The sequence below is a fragment of the Engraulis encrasicolus genome, chromosome 5, assembly GCF_034702125.1.
Source record: "Engraulis encrasicolus isolate BLACKSEA-1 chromosome 5, IST_EnEncr_1.0, whole genome shotgun sequence".
In the NCBI taxonomy this organism is placed as follows: domain Eukaryota; kingdom Metazoa; phylum Chordata; class Actinopteri; order Clupeiformes; family Engraulidae; genus Engraulis; species Engraulis encrasicolus.
In genome coordinates, this window is record NC_085861.1 from 23,788,068 (window position 1) to 23,799,953 (window position 11,886).

The following is an 11,886-nucleotide window of genomic DNA, read 5'->3' on the forward strand; positions in this document are numbered from 1 at the left end:
TGTATTAGAGGCAGGGGTAACTTTAAAAAGTGTTAGCATAAGGAACAGTGCCTTCCGTGTTGAATTGCATATTGGCAGTTGGTAAACTCGGATGTCACGCGACCAACCGTCATTTCCGTTAAGTGTATCAGACAGAACGGGAATCGGAATGTACTCGCCTCGTGAATTGCGGAGGGTGGAAAGGGTACTTCACTGCACTCAAACAAGGTACACAGTACAGAGGGTGAATAATGGAACACAGCAACAGTCAGCAGCCCTCAGCAGAGCCAGGCTACTGGATATGCCTATCTAGAACCTACAGCACTGGCACACGGCGATTTGACAGTTGTTCTCTTAGAATGCCAGATGAGTTACAACTCGACATGAATTCAGTTTGCAAAAAAAAAGTCAAGCGCGACAACCGCGAGGTTTATTACCGTCGGACATGAGAATATCTCACTGAATCGCAAATGTGCGCGATTGCAACACAAACATTCAGCAAGAGTAGATATTGACAGTTTCAGTTTGACAATCTTGAATTGCAAAATGCATAGGACTATCACACGGAATGTTTTGCAATTATAGCACAGGCAAGATTTCTGGAAGTTGTTTATGTATTCTATGCAATGCGTGAGGAAATGTAGGCTATGTCGGGCTGGTAGCTACTCACACACAATAATGTCTCTCTACACTCTTAAAAAGGCTGGGTCAAAAACAACCCAAATTGGGTTATTTTCTGACCCAGGCCCTGGTTCAGTATTGGGCCTACCCTTTGCCTGGGTTAAAATATTTTAACCCTCAGATTGGGTCATTCCTCTAAACCAACTAAATGGGTCATTCTGACCAAATTGCTGTGTTAAAAGAACCCATTACATGGGTCAGACCTACTACCACATTATTGGGTCATATTGACTTCTTTGTTGGGTTCATACTTTAACCCAATACTGGGTATTTAAATTGCAAGGAGATTTACAAAAAACAATTATGACTTTACATTAGTACATTAAGGTGAAATATACCAGAATTGTTTACCAATACAATTGAGATCAATTTAAAAAACAAAATACAAGAATGCATAATATTTCAGATCTCTTTTTTTATTGCTGAACAATGTAGATAATTAACAATACATTTCATAAAAGTATACTATAAAGATGCAAATCACAGCAGTGTAGCATTAACACATCTTATTACATGGTTGTGACGTCATCTGTCGAATGCTCCATTCATTTCAACGGGACTCCCCAACGTTCGGACGTCTGTTATTTTTCGATAACGGACGGGTTGGTCTATAACAGACCGCTGTCAATGGCAACAAGACTTTTCACTGCTAAAGCGACTTTTCAACAAGACTCTAATCAGCTGCTGTGATAGACAGCACCCGTTGTCCTGGTTACCGCTGTCAATGGCAACAAGACGTTCACTGCTAAAGCCACTGGCTTGTATACAAGTCAGTGGCTAAAGCGAATGTTTCATATCACTCCGCAGGGGGTCCGGTCTTTTGTCACTCTAATCGGCTGCTGTGATAGACAACACCTGTTGTCCTGGCTAGCCTACCTAGCTGTTGCCTAGCGGTGTTCCACAACGGCACTGTTTTGTTTTGCGCAGCAACAATCTTAACATTAAATAGGTCTAAAGAAATGGCCCCGCATGTGTGAATCATTTAAGTATATCCATATAATAAGCGGGTTAACTTTCGGCGAGTCGGTCGCTTTGTGGAATAGCAGCACTTCAGAGAGAACAAGACCCCTCCGCTCCGCGTCGGGGTCTAAAGATTCTCTCTGTCGTGCTGCTATTCCACGGTAGCGACCTTCTCGCCGAACGTTAACCCTTACATAGCATTGAAGCAATAAAACCTTAATTGAATTTACATGCATCTTTGTAGCCTCTTTGCAAAGATGGGTTATCAGCAAGACTGATCACTCATGACCGAAAAGACTCAACTACATCACAGCAACATTGCTACGACATTACCAAGAGCCTTAAGTAACAGGTTAAAACTCAGTCACTACAATATTGGTGACAGTAAAGTTAAAACATAGGCTCTGCTAAAAGGGGTTAAAAGGACTACTGAAGCAGATCATGATATTCTCCATAGGATTGCATTCAAATCTCACACCAATCTATGTAAGCCAGATGCAGACTCAAAATTTAAAAGTTCAATGCAAAGAAAGGTTGAAACGCACACTGATGACCTCCCTTGTCATCCCTTTTCATTTCGAGACGATTCGAGCCAACATAGCCCCTTCTCTACCGGATTTTAATCTGGGGTGTACTCACTTTTGTGAGTACATGTTCAAACATTAATGGCTGTTTTGTTTTTTTCTGAGTGAACAAGAAATTTAAGCGGTTAAATATGTTGTTAAAAGGTCACTAATCATTGTGTCAAAGTTAAATTTCTGTAATGCTTTCCTATGAAAAGATATACACAAAAATCTGCAAAACGGTGAGGGGTGTATTCACTTTCGTGATATACTGTATATATATATATATATATATATATATATATATATATATATATATATATATATATATATATATATATATATATATATATATATATATATAGCAGGAAGGCAGAGGAAGAAGAGATAGACAGAGAATGTAGAGTCATAAGGTCAAGGTAGGTTAGGACCAGGATTCTTAGATGTGTAAGGTCCATAGTGGCTGGGCCTATCATAAGTCATAGATAGTCACACAGAGATTGGGCGCTCAGGTGCGGCCCCTGGTGGCATCAGGGGTGAAGAAAAACTCCCTTTCGCTTGATTCATGGTTTGTAAGGGGGGAAAAAAAGCTGAGTGAGGTCTGAGAAAAAAGACCCCCTATAGTCAGGAAGAAACCTCAGGCAGAGACCAGCGGCCACCTAGGGGAGCCCCCTGCCAGGGCTGGTTGCGAGTAGTAAGGGCGCTGCGGCAGCTGGGACACTATGGCGCCTTGGCAGCTAGGAGTTGGCAAGGATGAAAGAGGTGGGTCTTCAGCTGCTTCTTGAAGGAGTCGACGGAGGTGGCTGATCGGATCTCGATGGGGAGGGCGTTCCATCTCTTGGGCGCATAGCAGGCAAACGCGGCGTCGCCGATCTTCTTCTGCGGGGGGGTGGGGGTCCTTAGCAGCTTGGCATCAGTGGACCTGAGAGCGTGAGCAGGGGCATAAAAAGAGAGCATGTCTGAGATATAACTAGGGGCAAGTCCATTTAATGCTTTAAATACTGTGAGCAGAATCTTAAAGTCGATTCTGTATGAGACAGGTAACCAGTGCAGGTCTGCAAAGACAGGAGAGATGTGCTCTCTCATTCTGGTTCTTGTTAGGAGTCTTGCCGCAGAATTTTGAATGAGTTTGCAATTTGTCAATTATTTTTTTTTGGGAGACCAGAGAAGAGAGCATTGCAGTAGTCTATCCTACTGGTGAAAAAGGCATGAATAAGTTTTCTCAGCGTCTTGTCGGGGGCCAAGCCGCGCACTTTGTTGACATTTCTAAGATGGAAAAAAGCAGATTTTGTTATCTTGTTGATGTGAGGCTCAAAGCTCAAATCCGAGTCTATGACCACACCTAGGCTAGTAACCTTATCTTTAATGTGTATGCTTAGTCACCCTAGGCTTGAGTGGAGTTTTGCACGTTTTTTCTTAGGCCCAATGAGCAACACTTCGGTTTTATCCTCATTTAATTTTAGGAAGTTACTGTTCATCCAATCTGTGATGGCAGACATGCATTTAGTCAAGGCATGAATGCCAGTGGTTTGACTAGGCTCGACAGAGATATATAGTTGAGTGTCATCGGCATAGCTATGAAAATCAACATTGTGCTCTCTGATGATGGAGCCCAGGGGCAACATATATAGAGAGAAGAGGAGAGGGCCCAAGCAACTACCCTGAGCAACTCCAAAAGGCACATCATACTTGTTTGAGACGTATTCTCCGATGGTGACAAAAAACTGCCTTCCTGTAATATATGTTTTGAACCACTCTAAGACGTGACCGGACAAGCCTACCCAAGATTCAAGGCGGTCAATTAGTATGTTGTGGTCTATCGTGTCAAAGGCGGCACTGAGGTCGAGGAGGATAAGTGCTGAAACTTTGTTTGCGGCAGTGCTGAGCCTAAGATCACTTATTATTTTGGTTAGTGCTGTAGTGTGTGTGTATATATATATATATATATATATATATACACACACACACACACACACACTGGTATATAAAATGTTATTTCTGACTTGACTGCACCGGAATGACTGTGCCTACCGGTGCCCAAAGAGGAAGACAAAAAAAAGACAACAAGTTTGAGAGTTTGGCAAACAAATAGACAGAACATACAGTAAACCGTAGCAAAATTGTCTTAAGTGACACCACACAGTAGGCATTCCATACACATTCACAGAACCAAAGAACAATATCAGGCCTCATTGTGTGTGTGTGTGAGTGTGTGTGTGCATTAACGCCTGCTGTTGTGCATTGATATAAAAAAACTTACTTCATACATGCCGATGATATCCAAGAGCTTCTTGAATAAGTAGTGTGGCCGCCGACCCAGCTGAACAGCATTCTTCTCCTTTTACTTGTGTCCTACAGCCAAAAAATAAGCAGTTATTGTGATTTTATTGTTAAAGTAATAGGCCTACAATACAGCTGACATACACATTTATCCTGAACTGCGTTGTTGGGTCCTGACAAGCCAGTGGTAGTGAGAACAATGTAATTGGATGTTGAAACTAGTAGGGATTTTCCTTTAAAGGGACACTGTGCAGGAAATGGTCAAAAAAGGTACTGCAACTATGCTGCTCGTTGAAACTGGGCTGCCTATTGCAAAATTTGATCTTTGCATGAAAGTTTACAAAGTAATAAACAGATATTTTCTAGCATGGTCCAAGTAGTCATTTTTGCAGCTAAAAATGGCTATTTTTGGAAATTCAAAATGGCGGACCATGGAGAAGATCCCCCTTTTCATGTATGAAAAATGCAATTTTTTAAAGTCATAATGAATACTTAGAACTTGATGCTGGTGGTAAGTATTAATGAAAAAGGTAACATAAGTGAATGGGCAGCATGAATTCTGGAAATAAACAACTAAAAATCTCACACAGTGTCCCTTTAAGGTTGTGTGTGTTTATCTGTGTGTGGTGTAGAGTGGGGCTGTGCATGCGCATGTGTCCGCATGTGTGTATGAGCATATGTGTGGTGTGTGTGTGTGTGTGTGTGTGTGCACGCATGGGCTGTTATGCATGACATAAAAAGATCTTACTTCCTACATCCTGATGTTTGAGGACTCCTCGGATAAGTAGTGTCACAGACCCAGTAGAGCAGTAGTCCTCTTGTCCTACAGCAGAAAAAGAACTATGAGTAATTGGGATTTTACTTTGAAATATATAGTACAACTGGTACACATGTTTACAATTCTTGGATCATACACTCACATTTCAGTGCCGCGTTCTTTCCTCGATGCAGACACAGCTCCATACACTTTAAGCGGTTTTGGTGCCAGGTCATCACGTCCATCGAGGAACGGACTACCGGAATGACTGTGCCTGCCGGTGCCCAAAGAGGAAGACAAAAAGACAGACAACAAGTTAGAGAGTTTGGCAGACAGATAGACAGAACATACAGTAAACCGTAGCAAAATTGTCTGAAGTGACACCAGACAGTAGTCATTCCATACACATTCACAGCATCAAAGAACAATATCAGGCCAGCTCTCATTGTTTGTGTGTGTGTGTGTGTGTGTGTGTGTGTGTGTGTGTGCGCACGCACGCGTGTGCGAGCGCATTCACGCCTGCTGTTGTGCATGACATTAAAAACTTACTTCATACATGCCGATGATATCCAAGGGCTTCTTGAATAAGTAGTGTGGCCGACGCCGACCCAGCTGAGCAGCATTCTTCTCCTCTTACTTGTGTCCTACAGCTGAAAAATAAGCAGTTGTTGTGATTTTATTGTTCAAGTAATAAGCCTACAATACAGTTGATACACATTTATCCTGAACTCACTGACTTACATCTCTCAGACAATCCAAATCGGTTTTCATCGGTTTACTTCTTCAGTGACTTAGTTCCAGTTTCCTACACACCCAGCTGTCTTGGTAACAGGTCAGAGGAGAGAAGTCCACCTTATCCAGAGCAGAAGAGACAAAAAATGACAAAACGTTTTCAGAGCTTTGCAGACACACATTCAAACAGACAACAGACAACCTTAAATAAATGTATGAAAGGCTTTTGTCTCACTACTACACACAACTTTACATTTTTCATTTACATAAACAAAACTATAAACCAACCAGTCTCTTCGTAAATACTGCAGAGTACAATATCACACACTCACACTAGAACTAAGTTACACACACACACGATTTCATGCAAAGCTTGTTGAAGTAGCTGTTGCCTATAGCCACAACTTTCTTTAAACCAGGAAACTTCCCTGTAGCGTCAACAAAGCAACAACACCTCCCTGCTCGTGAATGAAAGAAATTGGATAACTATTCCCTCCGTAATTTTGGAACACAACGACTGGTGAATGTAAACACGTTTTCCACGCGTAGCCTTCATCCGCATTTATCAAACAGCTACGTAGTAGAGCCACAGCCCTTATAAGTCTCTTACAGAATCTGTGGTAGAGCTACGACTCCAACCAAGCAAGCAAAGCACATAGGCTACGAGATAAGAAACGCCAGTTGACACACAAACAATAAACAATTGTCGCGACAACATTTTCTTGCACAGGCAAGCTGCCCGAACACACGATGCGACTTACCACACCTAACATACCGGTAATATTTCATGCGCGAGCTATCCTTCCCTCTGCCTATCAGAGTTCGGACTTGTGAAAGGTGCAAGTCGCAGTGAGCTGAGCTCGGAAGAATATCGCAGGAGTCAGGAGAAGTCACACAACACAAGCACTTGCTCTTATAAAACTAGTTCTAGTTGACACAGAAAAAGAAGAAAGCCCGTCGACTCCCCTACAGTATGTAGAACTAACATGACACTTGTGGAAACCGAAGACAGTCTCCAGATGCCAGCTTGCGGACCCCAAACGAAAATGCTGTCGTTATGAACTGAATTCTAGGTCGAGTGGAGCCAGGTAGCGGCTAGATATAGTTAGCTAATTTCTCAGATTTGTGTCAGTTGCGTCCTGCATTAGGCTAGTAGTATCACAGCCCGTATAGAAAGTATATCGCCTCACTGTGTACTGAACCTCAATTTATCGTTGAGTAGACACACTTAGCCCTCTACCTAAAAAGAATCTGCCCAACCACTGACAGCCAACCAGCCGTTATTAGCTATGCGAAATAGCAACCAAATGAATCCCAGAGGGGCTAACATTATGACTTACCTTACCGTAGAGTTTTGGTTATTAGCTAACTGACAGAACCTGGACGAACACTTTCCAATGAAATGTAGCAAATATATTCCCAAATCCACCACAGGATAGCAAACCGCTGCAGTTATGACAAAGTGCTTATTCATTTGCTCCTTGCCCTTAAAAGAGTAGTTACCGTTTCCTCCTATTCGAAATGGGTATAGCTTTCTATGAAATGTGCCTTAATATACTCGCCACAAACAGGAACTCACAGCTGACGCATATTTACACCGCGAAAAGCAATATGGCAAGTTTATATGTAATAAAAGGCGCACACTTACCGAAACAATGCTTTCACATGCCATCCGGTGTCCTTTCTTCTGGACGTTGGTAGTCTACTGGTAGCCGTTTTGGCAATGGCGACCGGGCGGTAAAATTCAAAATTCAAATATCTTGACAAGATAACTTAGATTACAGGGTTGAAATGACCCAGGGCCTGGGTGCTGATGTGGGTCTAGCGAATAACCCAGGTAATGGGTACGGAAAATGACCCAATATGGGTTATATTTAACCCATTTTTCATAGAAAAGCAATTGACCCAGGGGTTTAGTCAAAGTAATAACCCAGCTCTTTTTAGAGTGTATGCTTCACCTCAAACAATAACGTCTCTTTAGTCTACCACTTATGAAAAAGCACTCAAACAACAACTACCACGGCAGAGGGATTAATGTTTTCAGCATGCAAACACTTCATATTTAGTAGGTCTGCTGAAACAACAGGTGGAGAGAGGAGAAGCGACTGGAGCGCAGTCTAAAAGCGTCTGTCAATTAAACGCTATGGTGACGTGCATACCCAAACTCCAAACCTATATTTTCAGAATAGATTAACGTGCGATATTTTCTTTATCGCGCGACAAGAGTCTCACATTATCGCAGCACGTTAACGCCGATAACGGCCCACCACTAATTATGTTATATTATCCTACATTACATTATTAGGGCCTACAGCCTATTATATAATTCATTAAAGCTGCTATGATGGTTAAGAAAATTATGGCTAGTGAAAAGGCCCAATGGCTAGTGAGTCAGGAAAACCACTAGCCAAAATGGCTGGTAAGCGAAAAAGTTAGTGTCAAGCACTGGCGAGTAGGCTATGTGTCACTTTCAACCCTTTCGTAGGATCCGGTATCCGGTTCCGGATCCGGCAGGATCTTAAGCAGTTGATCCGGTATCTGGCAGGATCCTAAAAATCAGGATCCAGTGCATCTCTAATAATCAGACTGACAGTGGAAAGATTAATAGGGCAGGCAGGCATGAGGAACATATTTCTCAAATTCACCTCACACCATGCGTCACAGGTATGACCACACAAAGAAGAAAGCTCTTCATTGTTATGGAGTACAAATGTGACCTAACTTCCTGGCATCAGTTGTTTTTTTGTTCATATATTATTTAAAGAGGCCATGCCAAAAAATGTGTAACATTTTTCATGATTGTGTGTGTAATATCGGTTCATAATATGTTTACCTGGTCCTGTAAATGTGAAAAAAACATTTACTTCGTTTGATTGTTACAGTTTATGAAAATGTAAAAAACGGGTAAGCCTGGCCAATAGAGCCCACAAGTGGGTGACAATGTATGCGCGGATTAGCATTTTATCGGCATCCGGTTTCCAGGAATATAAAAAGTAACATTGGGTTAACAAAAATATAAGACAGACATTAACAGCCGTCATTCGCTTATCCCCGCATCCTTTCCTTAGTAACAAATGGACCAGCACAACAACACGTGTGTATTTATCAAACAAAACATAACGATAGTAGAGTAATGTTGCTATTCCTTGGGTGCTCATGAAGTTTTTAGAACTACACATGTCACATTCTCGCGTGAGCTATAAGGACTTCCTTATGTGAAGCCAGTTGCATGAGCAAACTTCTCCTAGATGGTAAGTTTTGAAAGTAGGCTATACTACTAAACCAAGGCGATTTGAGTGGGCCTAATTGCAGTCATGGCACTTTAAGTTTTATCAAAAGAGTGTTACCAGGAGTGAAAAACAACCTGTATCAGAGAATATTTTCAAAGTCTCGTACCTGTAAAATGTATGGCGGTTTGCTGTGGGTTACCATGGACACGGCTTGTGAAATCTCCTCCTTTACCTACATGCTAGCAATTAACATTGAGTCTTATGAGACCAGTTGGCGGCTAACTGGTCTCATAGTAATCAATGTTAATGGCTAGCTTAGAGGTAAAATTTGCACTGCCATACTCAGAGAACGGTTGAAAGTACAGGAGAAAGGTCAAACTCAATCATTTAACTCAAGGAGAGGTGTAAAATAAGCTTATTTCCAAAAATGGGACAGTTTCACTTTAACTTCAGCTTTACTATACTTAAAGGGACAGTTTGGTCAATTTCAACATGCAGTTGTATTGCTCACGCTACCCTTGACTTGTCAGTACCTGGTGATGCCACATTTTTCGGCTCAGCCCTTTCCGAGATATGAGCAATTCTAATGGGGGCAGCGTTTGTTTACATTTTAAAAAAATGAAACATAGGCCAACTCCAAATATTTTCCCAAAAGGTACTGCTGTTTGCTAGTTGTCTGCTGATGTTTTATAACCTTTTGGATGTTTTTGGGAATAAATAAAAATGTTTTTTTGAAATGTAAACAAAGAGCTGCCCCCATTACAATGACCAGGATCTCGGAAACGGCTGAAGAAGAAGAAAAAAAATCTCAGGCACTGACAAGTCCAGGGTAGTGTGAGCATTACAACTGCATGTTGAAATTGACCAAACTGTCCCTTTAATGTCCATATATTGTGTTTGTTTTCATGTCTTACGCTCCTCTCACTAGAAGAAATTTCCCCCATGGGGGATAATAAATCTACAACTACTACTATATCTATACTTGGTCGATCTGCTTTAGGCTCAGCTGGGGCCCCAAGCGAAATTTCAAAGGAGTGAACGTTTGAAAGAAATTCACCACTACTGTGGTGGCAAAGTGAGAGCTGTTATTTACCATCTAGAGTCTAAAGCTCTACTAGGGGGTCTTGGGAGCCCCAAGCAGCTGCTGACAGGTTAGCCTGCTGACAAGATGCGCCGCTGGTAATAACCATAATTATCCTAACCTAATGAAAATGTTATGTCTTCATAAAGTGTTAAGCTAAAGGATCATAAGCTTACATTTTCCGAAATTCATATATTGACCATGTTGTGTTGGCGTATAGCGAAACTAGCACGATAAAGGGATAAGTAAATTACCCTTCTGACCAGGGGGACAGGATTTGGCTGGTTAGCAAGGCACTTCCTCGTCGCCATTTTCACAAATTCACATCATATCCGGTAGGCCTACCACTTCGCTCATGATGAATGGTGGGTGCGCCATTGCTCTCAGCACATGCACGAGTTTAGTGTTGGGCACACGATTAATATACGTTTGTGGTTGGGCCGGCTAGAAGACAATGCGCGTCCCCGAACAACGTCATCGTCCATTTCTGAACATCCAATGCCCGTCTTCCATATAGCTTTCTGGTCAACCTTACGTCAGTCAGTAACGTGGCACGCAATTGGCTGAGTAAACTTGTACCGGAAAGGAGCTCCATGAAACTCCATTTTGGAAGCTGAAAAATGTGTTCAATTGTGGCTGAATTCACTAGCCCAGCATTTCCCATTGAGATGAATGGGGGCGGGACTTATTCACTGTCTCCAGGTCTTATAACAGCCTCGGTCGTGATGGAGCAGTGCTGGCTGGCAGCAAGTTTGCTAGGCAGCGAGCATGCCCACTGTGTTCCGCGTGAAGCATCCTGGTTAGAATTTCTGTCCACGACGCAGCATATGGGAGTGACCTCTGTGCCGCAGTCATGTCACATGGTGTTAAGTCATTGCGGGAACAACATTTTTGCTAAGCAGTCGCGCAGTCACCTCAGAGCAACTGCTCTGGCATGGGACCTCCACCATGCCGTCGGTAATCTACCCTGATTGGCATTTTATACATCTGACCCGTGAATTACGGGTGTAGTCCACATGCCTGTGAGGCAGTTCACTCGCTGCTTCAAGTAGGAAGCAGCGTTTGTTATGTCTCGGGAAATCACGTCAGATATTTCTGTCCTTTTTGTTTGCCAAGCATTCAACCCCACCTTTTTAAGACCAAGCAGATCTCGTGTTGATCATGAAAATATCTGCTTGGTTGCGACCGGGGCTTATACCTCCATGATTCTTCTGACACATCCATTTTTCTCCAACCCCCGGCTTCCTCTTCAGAGTTCTCCTCCTCCGACTCGGTCTCACTCTCCGGTTCGAAGCCATAGGGTTGGATTCCTGCCACTTTTTTTCCCCTTTTATTACAAAATAGTGACGCCAAATTTTTTGTTTCAATAGTGGTAATAGTAGGCCTTACAACTAGCTCTAACTTCCTAGCTCTACTGTGCTAAGCTGCGAGTCGTGAATGAGTGTGTTCTCTAGCAGCAGCTGAGCCAATCAGTGCACAGCTCATTAACATAATGTTAATGAGGAAAATTCAGTTGCTTCTCCGATGATGTTATTATTTTTTTTTTAAATATACCACAAAATATCTTTCTAGATAAATAATTTGCATTCCGGGTCAGAGGACACCAAGGATTATGAAAAAATG

General features: G+C 42.3%; 1 long non-coding RNA gene across 1 annotated transcript; it reads right to left on the reverse strand.

The window, feature by feature from the left end:
• Positions 1–2,957: 2,957 nt before the first annotated feature.
• Positions 2,958–7,899, reverse strand: LOC134448423 (uncharacterized). The gene is made up of 7 exons (XR_010034763.1): positions 7,601–7,899; positions 5,962–6,072; positions 5,770–5,870; positions 5,384–5,494; positions 5,212–5,286; positions 4,444–4,535; positions 2,958–3,105 (listed from the first exon to the last, which is right to left on the reverse strand). It is a non-coding gene; the product is annotated as an uncharacterized LOC134448423 (long non-coding RNA).
• Positions 7,900–11,886: the final 3,987 nt, after the last annotated feature.